This window comes from Microcaecilia unicolor, chromosome 8, assembly GCF_901765095.1.
Source record: "Microcaecilia unicolor chromosome 8, aMicUni1.1, whole genome shotgun sequence".
Lineage (NCBI taxonomy): Eukaryota > Metazoa > Chordata > Amphibia > Gymnophiona > Siphonopidae > Microcaecilia > Microcaecilia unicolor.
Genome location: NC_044038.1, coordinates 224,194,056 through 224,212,705, shown reverse-complemented (window position 1 = coordinate 224,212,705; position 18,650 = coordinate 224,194,056). Strand labels below are relative to the sequence as shown.

Sequence of the window (18,650 nt, the reverse complement as noted above, 5' to 3'; positions counted from 1 at the left end):
GTTAGTGCAAAGCACAGTACTGGATCACAACTGCCAATAGTGCAGCTGCACTTACTTCCGTCTCAAGAGAACGCAGTGAGTACGGTCACACTATTGGCATTCCTGTAGTGTGGTTGCTGTCAGTGGAGATATGGAAGTGCTCCCTAACATCTGATCCCTCTCACCTTCAATTTCCTCTTCCAACAACACCTCTTGATCTCCAATTCCCTGAACACCCCCACATGCAATCCCACTGGCTCCAACCCTACCCCCCCCCCCCCCCAAAGTTCTCAACCTTGTCCCCCAGGCCTAAACTCTTTCCTCCACACAGTTATATCCTCTCCTACCCCCTGATACCTCTGGGACCTACCCAGGGGTCTGAATTGATAGGTCAGTGGACCTGGGCCGAAGCAGTTCCCCTCTGCTTCCACTCAGGACTGTGCTGGGATGCAAAATGGCTGCCATGACCCCAAGCAATAGTCTTGCAGCTCTGCCACTAAGGTGTACCCTTCTATAAGGATGTCCCCTAGTGCTAGTACTCTGAGACTACTACTAGGAGTCCCAGTGGCCATTTGCATTCTGGTACTGTATGCCTCATGAGGAGGGAGTGAGAGAGGGGAGGATCTGGCATTGGAGGGAAACGTTTAGGCCCAGGGACAGGGTTTGGAACTTCAGGGGGTGAAGTTTGAGCCTGGAAGATCAGATGGGGGGGTGTTGGTGGCATCAGAGATTGGGGTGTCGTGGGGAATGACGTATTGGGGGGGGGAGAGGATTCATTGCCATGGCAGTGCTGTGGTTATATTATTTATTATTACACCACATCACGTGTAGTAGCATCTGCGTTATCTGCCACTGCATATAACATGGTAGCATGTGGTGAGTGTTGCCCTGTGTGGTAAATGTGGGGCAGATGCTGCACATGACTCTTGCATTTAACACATAGGCTTTGCAACTAATACACAAAAAAACTTGCCATGGTTCAATAAAAGCGTTCCCTAAGTCTTGCATGCTTTGATTGTCATATAAACATACCACAGACACAGCACTGCCATAAGAACCTTCTCAGTATCCCTCACTATTGCCTTAACAATTCAAAGTTCTTTCTTAAAATCTATCGGCAGAGACCAAAAGAAATAAAATGTGTCCTTTAAAAGTGGACAGGTAAAATAAAATCAAATATCACCATGCTATGGTAGAAAAACCACGAAGGATCATTTGGAGGGGAATAATCGAATGGCGCCGGCGAAATTGATGGCCAGCCATCTTCGGGCCCGGCACTGTAAGCGGGCGGAGCCAAGCGTATTTTTGAAATATGCTTGGCGCTGGCCAAATCGCTCGCTGGGTTTAGAATAGGATCGCCAGCGGATCACTGGGTTTAGATGAGATGGTCGGCTCCGATTTTCAGCCATAATGGAAACTGGACCCGGCCATCTCAAACCCGGCAAAATGCAAGGCATTTGGCCATTGAAGAAGCCAGCATTTTGTAGTGAACTGCCCCCCCCCCCCCCCCGACATGCCAGGACACCAACCGGGCACCCTAGGGGGCACTTAAAAATCTTAAAATAAAAAACAAAATTAGCGTCCAGGTACATAGCACCCTTCCTTTGTGTGCTGAGCCCCCCCAAATCCCCCCCAAACCCACTCCCCATAAGTCTACACCATTACCATAGCCCTAAGGGGTGAAGGGGGGAACCTACATGTGGACGCAGTGGGTTTTTTTTTTTTGGAGGGCTCAACATTAACCACCACAAGTGTAACGAGGGGTGGGGGGATGGGCCTGGTTCCACCTGCCTGAAGTGCAGTGCACCCACTAAAAACTGCTCCAGGGACCTGCATACTGCTGTCAGGGAGCTGGGTATGACATTTGAGGCTGGCATACAGGTTGGCAAAAAATGTTTTAATGTTTTTTTTGTGTGTGTGGGAGGAGGTTGGTGACCACTTGGGGAGTAAGGGGAGTTGATCCCCGCTTCCCTCCGGTGGCCAACTGGTCAGTTGGGGCTCTTTTTTGGGACTTGGTCCTAAAAATACATGGACCAAGTCCGCCCGGTGAAATACTCATTCGAGCCAGCATTTTCGTTTTCATAATAAGGTGAAGCCGGCCATCCCGCCTTCGCTACCCTCCCAACACGCCCCCTTGAAGGCTGGCCGGCGCCGCAACGAAAAAGCAATTGGGCCCAGCCAAAATCGACTTTCGATAATACTGATTTGGCCGGGATTGAGAGATCGCCGGCGATCTCCCGATTTGTGTCGGAAGATCGCTGGCGATCCCTTTCGAAAATAAGCCTGTTGGTATGTTAAAGCATAACAACGGTCTAACTTTAGCACTGAATTAAAGGTTGGTCCTTGCACTAAGTCATGTATGTTGATTAACTTTGGACTACAAAATTCTCCTAATGTCAACAAGTTCATTAGCATATAAAGTAAATGTCAGTGCTTTGGTAGATTTTTGGTGAGGCTCTAAATAATCCTTGTTAAGAATCAATAATGCAATTATGTTCTTATGCTAAAAAAGAGATTCTTTTCCGGTTTATTCCATTCTGAAACCTCATCCTGATTTTTATGAGCTAACTTTGGGTGCCAGCATTTACGTCTGCCAAAACCTGGAGTAAACTCTGACACCCAATTTATGGCAGCTGGGTGTGTGAATGGCAGTAGGCTATAACACGGCACCTAACGTAATATAAAAACATAAGCATTGCCATACTAGGACAGACTGAAGGTCCACCAAGTCCAGAGACCAGTTTCCAACAGTGGCCAATTACCTGGAAAGATCTCCGAGAAGAAAAAACAAACTTTATGCTGCTTATCCCCAGTCCATATAATAATGACTTATGGACTTTTCTTTTAGGAAATTACCAAAACCTTTTTTTAAACCCTGTCTAGCAGCCCTGAACCCTCCCCCATACCTTTTAAATGACAGAGGAGGGAATAGCACAGTATCTGGGGTGGGGGTGTCCGAATGTTTGACAGGACCAGGGTTTTTTGTTTTTACAGCCCAGACCTGTCAAACAAGTGCGGGATGATTGTGCCCGAGTGCTTGCCCAGGAACAATCCTCCCGCACTTTCCCCTAATGATCAACTTTAATAATGCGCCTAAATTTGAATGTTCTTAGCATTGATCATGGGGAAGTTAATTCCCCATGCTGTTCTGGTGCTATTTTTACGATGTTGTTTCAGATTAGCATAGGGAATTGATCATTGGATGCCTAGGTGCACGCTAATGTCAGCTGAAATTCCATGCCCATTCTCCACTCCTGACACGCCCCTTCAAAAAAAAATACCACTCACTTAGGGGCCCTTTTAAAAAAGCGCACTGAAAAATGGCCTGTGGTAGTGTAGACGCGTGTTTTGGGCTCACGCAGATCTATTTTTCAGCGAGCCTGTAAAAAAAATGCCTTTTTAAAAATTTTTGCCGAAAATGGGCGTGCTGCAAAATGAAAACTGCCATGTGTCCATTTTGGGTCATAGACCTTACCACCAGCTCATTGACCTAGCGGTAAAGTCTCACACACTAACTGGGCGGTAAATTATTTTTTGGACGTGCGTATCGGACGCACGCCAAATATAAAATTACCACAAGTGTAACGTGGTAGCCAGGAAGTAACTCCATTTTGGCGTGCATTGGGTGTGTAGATGCTTATGCGACTTAAAAAAAGGGCCCCTTACTGCATGCAGGTGGCAAAACTAACAAGGGAAGCTTTAGTACATTCCACATTAGGCCATTTTTATTGCATTAGGAATTAATGCAGCTTAGTAAAAGGGCCCCCATAAGAATTTAGCATAAATCAGATTCTGCCCACCCACTTCCCAAACTCCACCACAAGACACACCTATGCCTTCTTGTTACTGCACATACTAGCTGGGTCATTTTACAAAAGCTTTTATATATACGGGAAAACAGCATTTTCTCACAAGCAAAAGATGACAGTACTAAGATATACGCATGAATCTTTAAAAGCATTCTGATAATAGCCAAAGGGGAAAAGGTTGGGGGAGGGGAGATGGGTATCAGTAGGTAACAGGGAATCTAATGTCTGTTTATTGGACTAACCCCCCCCCCCCTTTTAGGTTGGATGCTGCAAAGTATCATCCTCACTTTAATATTCCCTTTTCTATTGTTTGTCCTGTTTGTCTGTCCTAATTAGATTGTAAGCTCTGTCGAGCAGGGACTGTCTCTTCATGTTCAAGTGTACAGCGCTGCATATGTCTAGTAGCGCTATAGAAATGATAAGTAGTAGTAGTCTTTGGAATTCTGGAATCTTGCTATTATTTGGGTTCCGGAATCTTGCTACTCATTGGGACTCTGCACAGAAGCTTGCTACTCTTTGGGATTCCGAAATCTTGCTACTCTTTGGGATTCCGGAATCTTGCTACCCTTTGTCTTTATCCCTTATTTGTCCTGTTTCGCTGTCCTAATTAGATTGTAAGCTCTGTCGAGCAGGGACTGTATCTTCATGTTCAAGTGTACAGTGCTGCGTACGTCTAGTAGCGCTATAGAAATGATAAGTAGTAGATCAACCGTTGTAGGGAAAATACTTCTCAGGACCAGAGTATAGCCATAACACCCAACTATCAAGAAAGGATGCAACAAAATGGTAGGGTTTTCTAACACATTATAAACCATAAAATTCTATGTCCTGTCACTTCCTGATCACCCATCCATCTCTCCTTCTGTCCCCTACCTTCAACCTTTCAGACAATCTTTGGAATGCGTTTATGATTCTCTTACAGTATTCATTTATGTTATTTAAAAATTCTTATAAGTTGCACTATCTACCAGTCTAGGTGGTGTACAATAAATATACATAATAATCACCTATAATCTCAAACAACAACAAAAGAACAACATAATATGAAATAATAAAAATGCTATTTCCACTCAATTTTTAAAACATCATTCTACCATTGTCATCTTTTGCTCATGTTGTCCTGCCCTGAAGTAGAGGATTTTAGCTCCCCAAAGCTAGTTGGAAAATGTATTCAACTGGTCCAATAAAACATATCCCTTTTATTTTGCTTTCATTTATTAATTTGTAATTCTAAACAAATGTTAGACCAGGTGGTTCTGGATTTGGCTTGTGTTCTACCCATTAGAAAGCAGGTAAGCTCCAATCTATTTCTTTCCCACTCAGGGGTCCTTTTTGCTAGCGTTTTTAGCATGCATTAATAATTAGCAAGAGATGCCCAAAGGAATATATGAATAAACACTATCAAAAATCTCCAAAGGAGAGACACAAAATGGAAACTAGTAATAGAGTCAATCCTTAAATATACTGGTGAGCATCAAAGGGTTCAACAGGATGTTCACGGAGAACTTTGTAAAGATAGAAAGTTCTCCATGAATATCCTGTTGAACCCTTTGATGTTCACCAGTATATTTAGCAAAGGAATATACGGGCATCTCTAGCATTTAGCGTGCGCTAAAAACACTAGCATAAAAGAACCCTTCAGTGTGCCGTACCTTTATTGTGTACTTGTGACCTGCCTTATCATGATCTGGGTGCAGGTTTTTTTTTTGCACACCACAGGTTCTACGCTTCTCAAAGCCCCGAAGATGCTCTGTAGAAATCTGAAAAGCTGATGCACCTCTCCTGTCTTTGAGCTTAAAGTCGAGGCTATGATATTTAACCAGAAGACTCATCTATTAAAAGTTTCCCCTATACTAGTTGCAGGTTCCTCCGTCATGATTTCCTCTACTTTAATGACTCTACTGGATGATGAGCTGTCTTCTAAATCGTATAATTCATATATCTCCAAGAAATTCTTCTATAAAATGAGGTTAATATGTTCAATTAAAACTTTACTCTCTGAAAATTCTCTCAGAACATTAATACTTTCATTTGTTATCAGAAATATCGACTGCTATAATTCATTACTGTCATTACTGTCCAGTGTTCATCAATCAGATATTTGTCATCTGCAAGTTATCCAAAACACTGCAGCTAAGCTTATTAACGTAGTGAAGAAATGGGACCATGTAACATCATGGTTGAAAGTACAACACTGGCTTCCTATTACTTTCAAAATTTTGATTACAGCTTACCATTTTTCCATCACGACTATTCATCAACTAGGGCTCTCTGCTCAGTACAGCAGAACCTTCTAGTGGTTGCGTCTTTCCAATATATTCACCAAGGCAAAATTAGAAATTGTCTTTTCCATGTCATCGGTCCAACAACCTGAAATAAATTACACTTTGAATGGAATCCTGATTCTCAGTGTTTTAAAAGGAATCTCAAAACATATCTTATTCTTGTGCATTTAATGCACTACAAGATTTATTTGTATTTGATGGACAAGGGGTTGGGGGGTGGTTTGGCCTGTCCAGGACCCTGCAGTAAGTTGTATTACTATCTATTTTTTTATATAATAGATGATGGAGGTCTTTTCCTTCTTCTATGAAACTCCTACTTAATGTATGCATTGGAAACCACTAAGACACATGCCAATTGGCAGTATATCAAGTCATGAATAAACTGTAAACTGCAAACTTTGCTGGTTATAGACTTTTCAGAATACCACGATCCATCTGATTTGAAATACGATCACATTACCCCTCACCTCAAAGATGCTCACTGGCTCCCAATTATCCACCGTATAACCTATAGGGTATCACTATTGGTTTTCAAAATCCCAACTCATGGCGAACCTCCCTACCTTCTATGTCTTCTTACTCCTTACAGTCCAGCCAGAACTCTTAGATCAGTGCAACATAACCAGCTAGTTATGCCCAGTTATTGTGAAATAGTTTACAAACACATGAAACATGTGATTTTTCTCTGTCCAGGGTGCTCAGTTGTGGAACTCCCTCCTAGAATCCCTTCGCGTGCAGTCCTCATTGGATACGTTTAATACTGATCTTAAGACTCATTTGTTCAGACACTTTTACTAAAATCCCTGACATTATTTTTTAACCAGCGAGTGTCCTGGAGGCATATTGTAGCCCTCCTGTTGTCTTTCCCCACCCTCTGTCCAATCTGAGTTCCTCCCCTCCGACCCCTGCTTCCAGCAGTGGCCAATCCAGGTCACAAGTACCTGGTAGAAACCCAATTACTAGCAATATTCCATGCTATCAATCCCAGGGCAAGCAGTGGTTCCCCCATGTCCATCTCAATAGCAGACTATGGACTTTTCCTCCAGGAACTTGTCCAAACCCTTTTTTAAACCCAGATACGCTAACTGGTGTTACCACATCTTCCGGCAACGAGTTCCAGAGCTTAACTATTCTTTGAGTGAAAAAATATTTCCATGAAATTTCATTGTGTCCCCTGGTCTATGTTCTTTTTGAAAGAGAATAATCATTTCACTTTTACCCATTCTACACCACTCAGGCGTTTGTAGACCTCAAATCATATCTCTTATCAGCCATTTATTTTCCAAGCTGAAGAGCCCTAACCTCTTTAGCCTTTCCTCATAAGGGAGCAGTTCCATCCCCTCTATCATTTTGGTCACTCTTCTTTAAACCTTTTCTAATTCCATTATATCTTTTTTAAGATACAGTGACCAGAATTGAAAGCAATACTCAAGGTGAGGTTGCACCATGGAGTGATACAGAGGGATTATAATATTTTTCGTCTTATTTACCATCCCTTTCATAGTAATTCCTAGCATCCTGTTTGCTTTTTTTGGCCATGCTGCACACTGGGCAGAAGATTTAAGCATATTGTCTACGACACCTAGGTCTTTTTCTTGCGTGCTGACTCCTAAGGTGGACCCCAGATCAGATAGCTATGATTCAGATGAAATGTGCATCATTTTGCATTTGTCTACATTACATTTCAACTGCCATGATGTCTTCTCATTTTTTTTTTGTTTGTTTGTTCTGTTTTTCTCTATTTTTGATTGCAAGCTGCTCTGAAGGAGTTCCTGTAGAGCGGGGTAGTAAAAACCTTAATAAACTTGGAAATTTGGAACTTGGTAAGGGAGGAAAATTCCTGCCTGCGGGATGTGGAAGTTTATGAAGAGCAAGTTAATATGCTCTGAGCCGGATGGACTTGCACCTCGGTCTCTGGTGGGCTACAGTTTAGAAACACACAAAAAAAAAATCTATGGTTCAGCTGTTGCACAGCAAACTGCTCAGATTTAATATTTCCCCATCCTCTCGTAAAAATGGAAAGCAACAAAACAATGAACACCCACTGCCTGAGACGGCTTCATTTCGCAGAAAACAGAAAGATGGTTTGTAATTAATAATGCAAACCACTGGATAAACAAACAGGCTTGTTTCTAAACTATGAAGTGCAAAGGTAGGTTCTGTGTACAATGCATGTAATCAGGAATAAATCTACAAAAAGCATTTATGCACTTCCATCTATAGCATATAATTATGTATTCATATATATACACTTCGGATGTATAACACAGTTTCAGCCTGGTCCAGGAATATCGCAGAGCTGAAAACAGGGCTGGATTTTCAGCCAGTGCAGTTAGCGGATTAAGGGGTCCTTTTACTAAGGTGTGCTGAAAAATGGGCTGCGCTAGTGTAGGCACGTGTTTTGGGTGCGCACATATCCATTTTTCAGCGCGCCTGTAAAAAAGGGCTTTTTAAAAATTTTTGCCGAAAATGGACGTGCGGCAAAATAAAATGTGGCGTGCATCCATTTTGGGTCTGAGACCTTACCACCAGCCATTGACTCAGTGATAAGGTCTCACGCAGTAACCGTGCGGTAATCATATATGCGCATAGAATGACAGTTACCGTGCAGTTTCCACCACGTGCAGGAAAAGAAAAATTATTTTACGGTGAGCGTAGACGACGCATTTAAAAAATGAAATTAGCACCCAGGCTTCATAGTAGCCAGGCGGCAACTCCAAATTGACACGCGTTGGGCATGCATAGGCGCCTAATGGGCTTAGTAAAAGGACCCCTAAGTTAAGCACCTTGAGCTCACCTACATATTTCTAGGATTGTCATCTTTTGCTCATAATGTCCTGCAAAACAAAAATGTGTGTGTGTATAGTAGTTCTGAATATTGCACTAAACTGATCATTTTTAGAGCTGCCTCTGCCCCTGTCTCTAATCCAGCCTTCAATATACACAGAGAGTTCTAGATTCAACAAATGGCACTCAAAGTTAGGAGTCAGGACTATCCAACCTAGTCTAGTATTCTGTGAAGTGTGCTCTGTACTTATCCCCAGATTCTACGTAGCGCCAGGGCTGCTGAGAGACTGATCCGGGCCCGGGGCCCCCCCCCCCCCCCCCCCCCCCCCCCCCCAATTGCTACCACTGTTGCCTCCCTCTCCTGCTCCCAGGCCGCCGGCTCCACAGTCCACAGTCTTCACCCACCCAGCCCCATCGACAGCCCCCCTCCGTCCGCCACCAGGCCCCCTGCATTCAAATCGGCAGTGCAGTGCCAGCGAGCAGTGTCTCACCTCCGTGTGAAAGCGGCAGATCACCTCCCTTCGGGCCCTCCCTCACTGTGCCCCGCCCTCGCGGAAACAGGACGTTACATCAGATGAGGGCGGGACACAGTGAGGGAAGGCCCGAGGCGATCCACTGCTCTCAAACAGATGCGAGGCGCTGTACTGCCAACTACAGACTCTCCCTTTTCCAAATGCAGGGGGCCCGGTGGCAGACAGAAGGGGGCCACCGACAAGCCGAGGGCAGGCAGGTGGAGACCGGGGACTGCAGCACCGGCGGCCTGGAAGCAGAAGGAGAGAGACCCCGGCGCCGGGCCCCCCCCCCTTTGAAGGCCAGGGCCCAGGGAATTTTGTCCCCCCTGCCCCCCCCCTCTCGGCGGCCCTGCGTAGTGTGTCTATAACAATGTGCGTAACTTAATTGCCATTATAAGCTAATTAGCATCGATGACAGCACTTAAGCAATAATGAGCACTAATCTACAATAACTAGAATCTATGAGCAAAGTTCGCTAAGCGTATTCTGTACTGTGGTGCGCCTAACTTCTAATGTGCACAAGCCAAAGGGGGCATGGTTATGGGTGTGGAAATGGGCGTTTCATGGGCATTCCAAAATCTACATGCATTGTTACAAAATATGAGCCAGTGCAGGGATTTACGTCAGCGTTTCGTTGGCGTAAATGGACACACGTAGATTTAGTCGCATGAACTACAGCTATGTGTATTCCAAATACCATGCATAGATTTACACATAGTATTTAGAATACGCTTAGGTGTGATTGCCTACCATGCATTAATTTTAGAGGTGCCATACACAGAATCGGGTACAATGTGTCTAATTTAAGTGTTGGGATTTATTCCAAGTAAAACATGGCCTAAATGAATGCGACCAATTTGGTCGTGTGGAGATCCACTTAGGGGTCCTTTTACTAAGGTGTGCTGAAAAATGGCTTGTGGTAGTGTATATGCGTGTTTTGGGTGCACACAGAATTATTTTTTAGCGCACCTACAAAAAAAATGCCTCTTTTTTGTTGCCGAAAATGGACTGCGGCAAAATGAAAATTGCCACGCATCCATTTTGGGTCCGAGACCTTACTACAAGCCATTGACCTAGCGGTAAGGTCTCACGCGGTAACTGGGCAGTAATGGTCTACGCATGTCAAATGCCATTGGACACGCGTAGATGCCGAATGTCAGAAAATAAACATTTTTCAGATGCGTGTAGCGGATGCGCACCAAAATTGAAATTACTGCAAGGGCCACGTGGTAAACTGGGCGGTAACTCCAATTTGGCGCTCATTGCGCACACGTAGGCGCCTAAGCGGCTTAGTAAAAGGGCCCCTTAGTGCTATTCTACATACCGCACGAAAATTTAAGCTGATTCTAAAATATTTAGGCATACAGTAATACCTCGGTTTTTGTTGACTTTGGTTATCGTCGGTTTCGGTTTTCCTCGATTTTTTCCGCGAAAAATTTGTCTCGGATTTCGTCGGCGTGCCCACGTGACCTCGCTGCTAATTTTGTGAAAACAAAGGGCGACCCACGCGTTCTCCTGCTCATTGATTCATATGGAAATAATTGCCTCTGTTTTCGTCGGTTTTGGATTTTGCCGATTGTTTTTGGACGGATTATCAATGAAAACCGAAGTATCACTCTAGGTGTATATTTTTCCACACAGATTTTTCAGGCACCATATACAGAATCTAGCAGCGACTAGCATTAAGACCTAACTGCTGAATATTAGTGCTTAGCTGGTTAAGCGCTATGTTCCTGGCCAGTTAAAGAAGCACTGAATAATGGGTCCTAATTCTATAATGACAACTGCACGCACAACTGCCGTTTCAGAATCCTACTGTACATCCACAGTTATGCGGTTTATCAAGTCTTATTAAACAAAAACCTAGGTACAAGCACCTATGCCAGTTCCACGGCTGGTGTAAATGCTCATGCCTAACTCTAGGCAGCGACGAACGTAACTGTTAGAATTCTACAGCCTGTGCACACAAGTGCTATGCACACCCCTGATCCACCCATGCCCCTAGCAGGTCTATACCTTGCAACCGTGTGCTATGGATTTTGCAAACACAGAGGGTCTTTTACTAAGGCGCGCTCACATTTTTGGTGCACGCTAAAATTGATCTAATGTTTAGCGCACCCACAATTTTAGCTTGCAATGAAAAGTAAGAGACACCCACAATTTAAAGAATCCCGACTAAAGAGTGTTATACGTATAACTGATAATTATTGCCTCTTATTGCAAATTTTAGTCAATTGGTCACTCATACCAATTAACAGCTAATTATCATATCACATTACAGTATTCTATAGCTTGCATGAACCAGGGGCAGGGCGTCAGAAATAGAACGAAGCCTTCGCGGGAAGAAGAGAACCTTGGCTGGCAGGGATTGGGGTCCCCGCCAGCAAAGGTAGCCTGCGGCGGCGGTGGAGGGTTGGTGGTGGGAGGGGGAGGGGTCGAGAGGGTTGTCGGCAGGGGGGTCCAGGGCCCCGTGGCCCCACGTAGCTACGCCACTGGCATGAACAACTTTGTGCGCCCAAGGGCCAGATTCTATATATGGTACCTAGATTTGCGTGCTGAAATCCAGGTGCATTCTAAAACTACATGTGTAACTTAATTGGCTCAACAAGCCAATCAGCATTTTAACAGCACTTAACAAGCAATAATGAGCACTAATTGACAATAATTGCAAGTTATGTGCACAACTCGGTAAGCACATTCTATAATGAACTGCGCCTAAATGGTGAAGTGCACAGTTCAAAATCAATGCGCGCAGTTCAAAAGGGGCATGTTTATGGGCATTTTGTGGGTGTTCTAAAATTTACACGAGTAGTTATAGAATATGGCGCCTAAACCTAAGTGCCAGGATTTACACCAAGTTTTCGCTGGTGTAAATAGGTATGCACAGATTTAGGCATGATGATATTGACTGACTACGTGTATTATCTATAAGATTTATGCAAATTATATAATACGCTTAGGCAAAACTGAGTTCCACGTGGATTTCTTAGGTGCCATATATAGAACCTGGCCCTAAGCCTAAAATCATAGACCGAGTTTAGAGAATTAGTGGGATAGTCCCTGGCTGTTTAATAATTTAAAAGGTTCAAATATCGCCCATATATAATTTTTTAAAAATAAACAGAGAAGTAAATTATACGTTCACTGGTTACTGGTGAACACATAGCGATAGATTCAAGAAAGAGTGCCAAAATTAGGTGCCAGGAAGAATCACGCTAAGCAGGAATTCTATAACGAAGATTCCACAAAGAATGGAGGAGTGTGGTAGCCGTGTTAGTCCACTCTTAAGGTTATCAATAGAAATCAAACAAAATAAAACATGGAAAAGAAAATAAGATGATACCTTTTTTATTGGACATAACTTAATACATTTCTTGATTAGCTTTCGAAGGTTGCCCTTCTTCGTCAGATCGGAAATAAGCAAATGTGCTAGCTGACAGTGTATATAAGTGAAAACATTCAAGCATTACTATGACAGTCTGACAGGGTGGGAGGATGGGGGTGGGTCGGAGGTATGCATGGGGACATCAAAGCATATAATTGATATTCTAACAGGATGGGTGTGGATAGGTGAGGGGTGGGGTGATCAACAGAGAAATACAGCTTTATGGTTTATAATGGGCTAGGAACCCCAGGTCCTTGTTAAGTCCTTTCTGTTGGGTGTTAAAATATAGGACCTGGGGTTCCTAGCCCATTATAAACCAAAAAGCTATATGTCTCTGTTGATCACCCCACCCCTCACCTATCCACACCCATCCTGTTAGAATATCAATGATATGCTTTGATGTCCCCATGCATACCTCCTACCCACCCCCATCCTCCCACCCTGTCAGACTGTCATAGTAATGCTTGAAGGTTTTCACTTATATACACTGTCAGCTAGCACATTTGCTTATTTCCGATCTGACGAAGGGCAACCTTCGAAAGCTAATCAAGAAATGTATTAAGTTATGTCCAATAAAAAAGGTATCATCTTATTTTCTTTTCCATGTTTTATTTTGTTTGATTTCTATTGATAACACAAAGAATGGCAAACGACATTACCCCATTTTCGTGCAATTTTTTGATATTCTGCTACCGTTCCAGTCACCCATTATTTATTTGCTAGAGCAGTTTATTACGGTGTTCAGCCACAGCAACAACTCACACACTTAGTATTGCTTGGATTGACCCCTGAGGCAGGCATTAGTCACACTGAAACACGGCCCGTGTCGGGTCATTAATAAAGCACACTTGTTCCACTCTTGAGATCCCTTAGTGCTTTTTTTTTTTTTCTGGACTGCTTGTGCTGTGCACATTGACCCTCTCCGTTGTAAACTAAAATACCCAGAATCCTCAATGAGCTGGACACCTTTTTGCTACTGAGACACAGGTGTCCTGTTTTGAAATGATCTCCCACGTTTTTAACATTTCATTTTATCCTGTGCAGGATTTGTTTCATTTCTTTGGTGTTAGCACACACTGTCTTCCTCTAAATACTAATGTATCCTGAAATGACAGGTGAAATGCTGTTAGATTTTTTTTTTTTTGGGGGGGGAGGGATCAATATTCAGCATGGTATAACTGGGCTGAAGAGACTCTAAAATCCTTTGAAATCCCAGTGGCCACAGCTGAGTGTTTCCAGGTGAAAGCTGGGGAAGCTGAAGTGAATATTTCTTCACAAAACTAATTCAGGAAGGTTTAGCTTTGATTGAAAAAATGTCTCATTGGAAGATTGACAAAGCTGCCCGTCCCCCTCCCTCCCCCCACCCCCCCAGTACTATGACACACATCACATTCACATGAAAACTCTCACACACCAGTTCACAGCATCAGCTCTGATTAGATGTCACTCAGCTGCAGGACCCCAAAATGGAAATCTCCTCCCTCTCCCTGTCCTCCCTCTCTATCTGTACCCTCCCCTCTACTCCCACCCCCTCATATTCTCACGTCCTCCCCCTTCCCCAGAGCGTTTCCTTTGCTTGCTCGGTTTGTCGGTATGCATTTGGCGAAGGCACCTTCTACATCATGTTGACAGTAGAAATTACATCCAGAGCTTATGTTTTACACTCTGCCCTGTCAGAATTCACTGCAGCCCACTGATCAGGACAAATTGAATAACATCCCATCCATGTCAATATTTATTTCATTTTACAAATTCAGTCTGACGTGCACGTGGGAGGGGAGGGGAGGACACAGCGGGGGAGCAAGGCACCAAAATGCATAAACATTAATCCAGACTGAGGCATGTAACCAGGCAGATGGGATGATGAAGTGTACTCTACTAGAACACACCTGTGTAAGGGGTTGGGTTGAGCAAAGTCAAGATACGAATGGACAGAAACCCTTTAAAACCATCTCCATACTGGGACAATTCTGAGGGTCCATCTCTGATACTGACAAGAGGCAGGTGTTTGAAGACAGTGTGGTCCATCTCTTGCCATAGCCTCACGGTTTAGGGCTCTACTGAACCTGGGACTGATATGTCTGCCTGTTCTAGTTTCATTAGGGAATGTGCAGTATCGTGAGACACTGACCTGTCACAGAAATGACACCATAGTACACTAACGGGTAGATTCAAGAAAGAACACCAAAATGTAGGCAGCAGGATGGCACATGCTACCCCTGTAATTCTACAAAAGTCACTAAAAATTGTGTGCAATTTAATTGAATGAGCTAATTACCACCAATGGTTGTTAACAAGCAAATATTGGCTCTAGATTTAATTGGAAGCTATATGCGTAAACTTAGGCGCAGGATCACACGAGTTGAAAGGGTACGGAAATAGGAGGGTCATGGGTAGAATGGGGCTGGTCCTAAAATTAACATGCGCAGTTATAAAATAAGGAGGGGGGGGGGGGGAAACGTGCCTAATTTAGGTGCGTACATTTGAATCACATTTCAGTTGGTGCAAATGGCCACACCGAAAGTTAGGGGTGATTCTCGGGCGTAAGCGCTATTCTATAAACTGCGCCTAACTTTAAGCGCGGCTTATAGAATCGCACTTTGTTTGGTTCCATGTATAGAATTCACCCCCACGTGTGAACTCTATAATGGCATCTCCGTACGAAATTGCCATTATACAATACTAGCAGTTCCGCACCTAACTTTAAAAGCAAGGCTGTGTTGGCAGTTAGGTGCATATGTAGTTCTTCTCGGTATGAATCAGCTGATCCACTTTTACGGAAATTGCACTGGTTGCCAGTGAGGGCATGAGTTATGTTTAAATTGTGTACAATTAATTTTACATTTGCTATGATTGGCATATTATGTACCTGCTGATGCTACTTCTTTACTTAATTAAGGGCTTGGACAACATTATTTTTCTTCACTGATTGTGTATTATGAAGAATTTGTTTTGCATTTTTTTTTTTTATGTGATTTTATGTATTTACTTTTGTTAGCTTCCCTGGACAAGGGCGGATTAAAATAATAAATCCAATACAATCCATCCATTCGAAATGGTTTTGCTCCTGCATATCTATCAGATCTTGTGATTCTCTCTTAACGTCACGGTGCCCTATTGATAGATTGGCTTTCTTATTGCAGTATCCTAGTCCTAAGGGTGTTATTTATAGGTCTGTATTTGATGGATTATTTTCTTTTCAGTCTGTGAAATGGTGGAATTCTTTACCTTTCAATATTAGAACAATAGACCAGTCTAAATGATTTAAAAAGCTCTTAAAACATATCTTTTTCAATTATTTAATAAGTAATGTAATGTAGTTTTAAACTGTGTAGCTCAAAAGGAATGCCTTGTTCTTTGATCTTATTGTAAACCGCAGGGAACTTTTATGGGATCTAGCGGGGGGGGGGGGGGGGTATAAGTAACTATGTAAATGTAAATTACTCCTAGGATTCAATAACCTGTGTGCTCAACTCCTTGGCCATGTCCCTGACCCACCCATGTTACTCTCATGTCCAGGCCCCCTAGAAGTTGCGAGGGGCAGACTCAGTGTGCACAACTTCTGAAATAGCAACTAAGATCAGTTGCATGTGCAAATGTTAATTGGTCCTCTAAATCACAATTAGGTGGTAGTGGGGTTTTCTCAATAAATATAATACTTCAATTGCATCTCCACTATCTAGTAAGAAGAGATATGTAATTTTGTTGGAGGAAAAAAGCCTCAAAGTACCAAGGTCTATAGATAACACTTTCGGTACTGAATCAATCCCATTCGCCGATCACTCGGTCTTTAAGGGGATTTGATATTTATCATAGGCTAAAAAACCTCCTTGATCATGTGTGTATGTAATGCTTAACAGGATTGTAGGGCACCTAATCAGTTAACCGAGCTGGAGCAGCTTTCATAGATCTCTTCCCCGTTATGACCCTGAAGCAGCTATAGTCTGGTTTACAGCACAGCGAAACGCTGGCCATCGTTGGTCAGGGGAGATCTGGATGAGGCAACCATGGACTCCATTTGAGAGCACAACATAAGCTATGTCCATTGTGGCGAATCAGTACAGTATGCAAATGATGGTAGTTAGGAGCGAGATCTAAGGCACTTCAAGATTAGGTGCCCTATAATCCTGTTAAGTATTGCATACACACATGATCAAGGAGGTTTTTTAGCCTATAATAAATATCAAATCCCCTTAAAGACTGAGTGATCGGTGAACGGGATTGATTCAGTACTGAAAGTGTTATCTATAGACCTTGGTACTTTGAGGCTTTTTTCCTCCAACAAAATTACATATCTCTTCTTACTAGATAGTGGAGATGCAATTTAAGTATTATATTTAATGTTAATTGGTCAACATAATATTTATTTATTTGCTGCATTTGTATCCCACATTTTCCCACCTATTTGCAGGCTCAATGTGGCTTACATTGTTCCGTCATGGCGATCGCCATTCCGGAGTGAGAGATACAAGTGGTATTACATTAAAGATCATGATTGACGTATAGTAGATTAAGCAGTCAAGTATAAAGAGTTTATATTCGGAATAGAAGATAAAGTAGTATTGAGTTAAAGTTCATTCGTGATAACGCCATAGACCACCCATTCTGATGTACAGGTAAGTCTTCTGGTGGAGCCTAAACTGTCTCCCTGACTGAGGGTCTGTGAATTCCTGTGTGACAGTTTAGGCTCCACCAGAAGACTACCTGTACATCAGAATGGGTGGTCTATGGCGTTATCTGCCCGTGCAACAAAGTGTATGTAGGGCAGGCGTCAAGAAAATTGTCAACACGACTCACAGAACATAACAGCAACATCCACACTAGGGAAACCACAGCACCGCTTGCTGTACATTGTATTATAAAGAACCATACTTTTCATTCTCTGAAATGTGTGGTTCTACAACAAGTATATTTCCACATAAAAGGAGGTGACAGAAAACTTGTGCTGCTATAGCAGGAACAGAGGTGGATTCACTGTTTCCAGACACTTTATATCCAAAGGGATTGAACACAAGGATAGAGTGGAATCAGTTTTTTTGAACAGTGTGTTTTGTGAATAGAGCAAATGTGTATGGGCTATATCTTTAAGAGGTGGAGCCAATTCTCTGTCTAGATTTTTTGGGGGCGGTCTAGAGGAGGACTGTGTGTTGAAGGCGTATGACGTCAGTAGTATAAAGACCACACGCCACGTTGAATTTTTTCACCGGACTATGAAAACAGAACCGAGCAGTAAAGTGAGTCATTGAGACAGGACGTGTGGTGTGAATGCAGTATGGTAAGGAATTGATTGCTGACAGAATGTGTTCTTTTGCAGAGGACAGTCAAGTACGCCACGGACCCTGACGCAGGAACCGAAACCTTGGCCAAAGTTGGCCGTGGATAGTTACATGAGACTGAATAACTGCAAAGATAAGTTTGAACTCTGCATCAAAAATCTGGTAGAGTCTAGCAAAATAAAAACCAAGGTTTAAGAAGAGGGTGGAGGTTTTTACGCCCGTGATGAGTGAGGGGGCTCCTTAAGGTTGACCTAGCTCATAAGCAGTCAACAATGGAGTGACCCCATAATCTTTTGAGGCTTTTCCTCCAAAAACATTTTTGTGTATCACCACATTGAAGAGGAGTCCTTGGATCATATTATGTTGAAGTGTTAGGATAACAGTGTGATCCTTTGCAAAGCTCTGTGTGCATATACAAATGTTAATTGGTGCCAGTTAATGTCAATTTAACACCAATTTAAGGGGCCTTTTTACTAAGGTGCACTGAAAAATGGGTTGCGCTACTGTAGGCGCATGTTTTGGGTACACGCAGATCCAGTTTTCACTGCACCTGTAAAAAAATGCCTTTTAAAAAAATTTTGCGAAACATTGGCGTGCGACAAAATAAAAATTGGCAC

At 43.0% G+C, this 18,650-nt stretch overlaps 1 protein-coding gene across 1 annotated transcript in view; it reads right to left on the bottom strand.

Moving 5' to 3' along the window:
* CDH22 (cadherin 22) overlaps nt 1–18,650 on the bottom strand; it is a 426,692-nt gene that overhangs the window by 311,951 nt on the left and 96,091 nt on the right. The window lies entirely within an intron of this gene.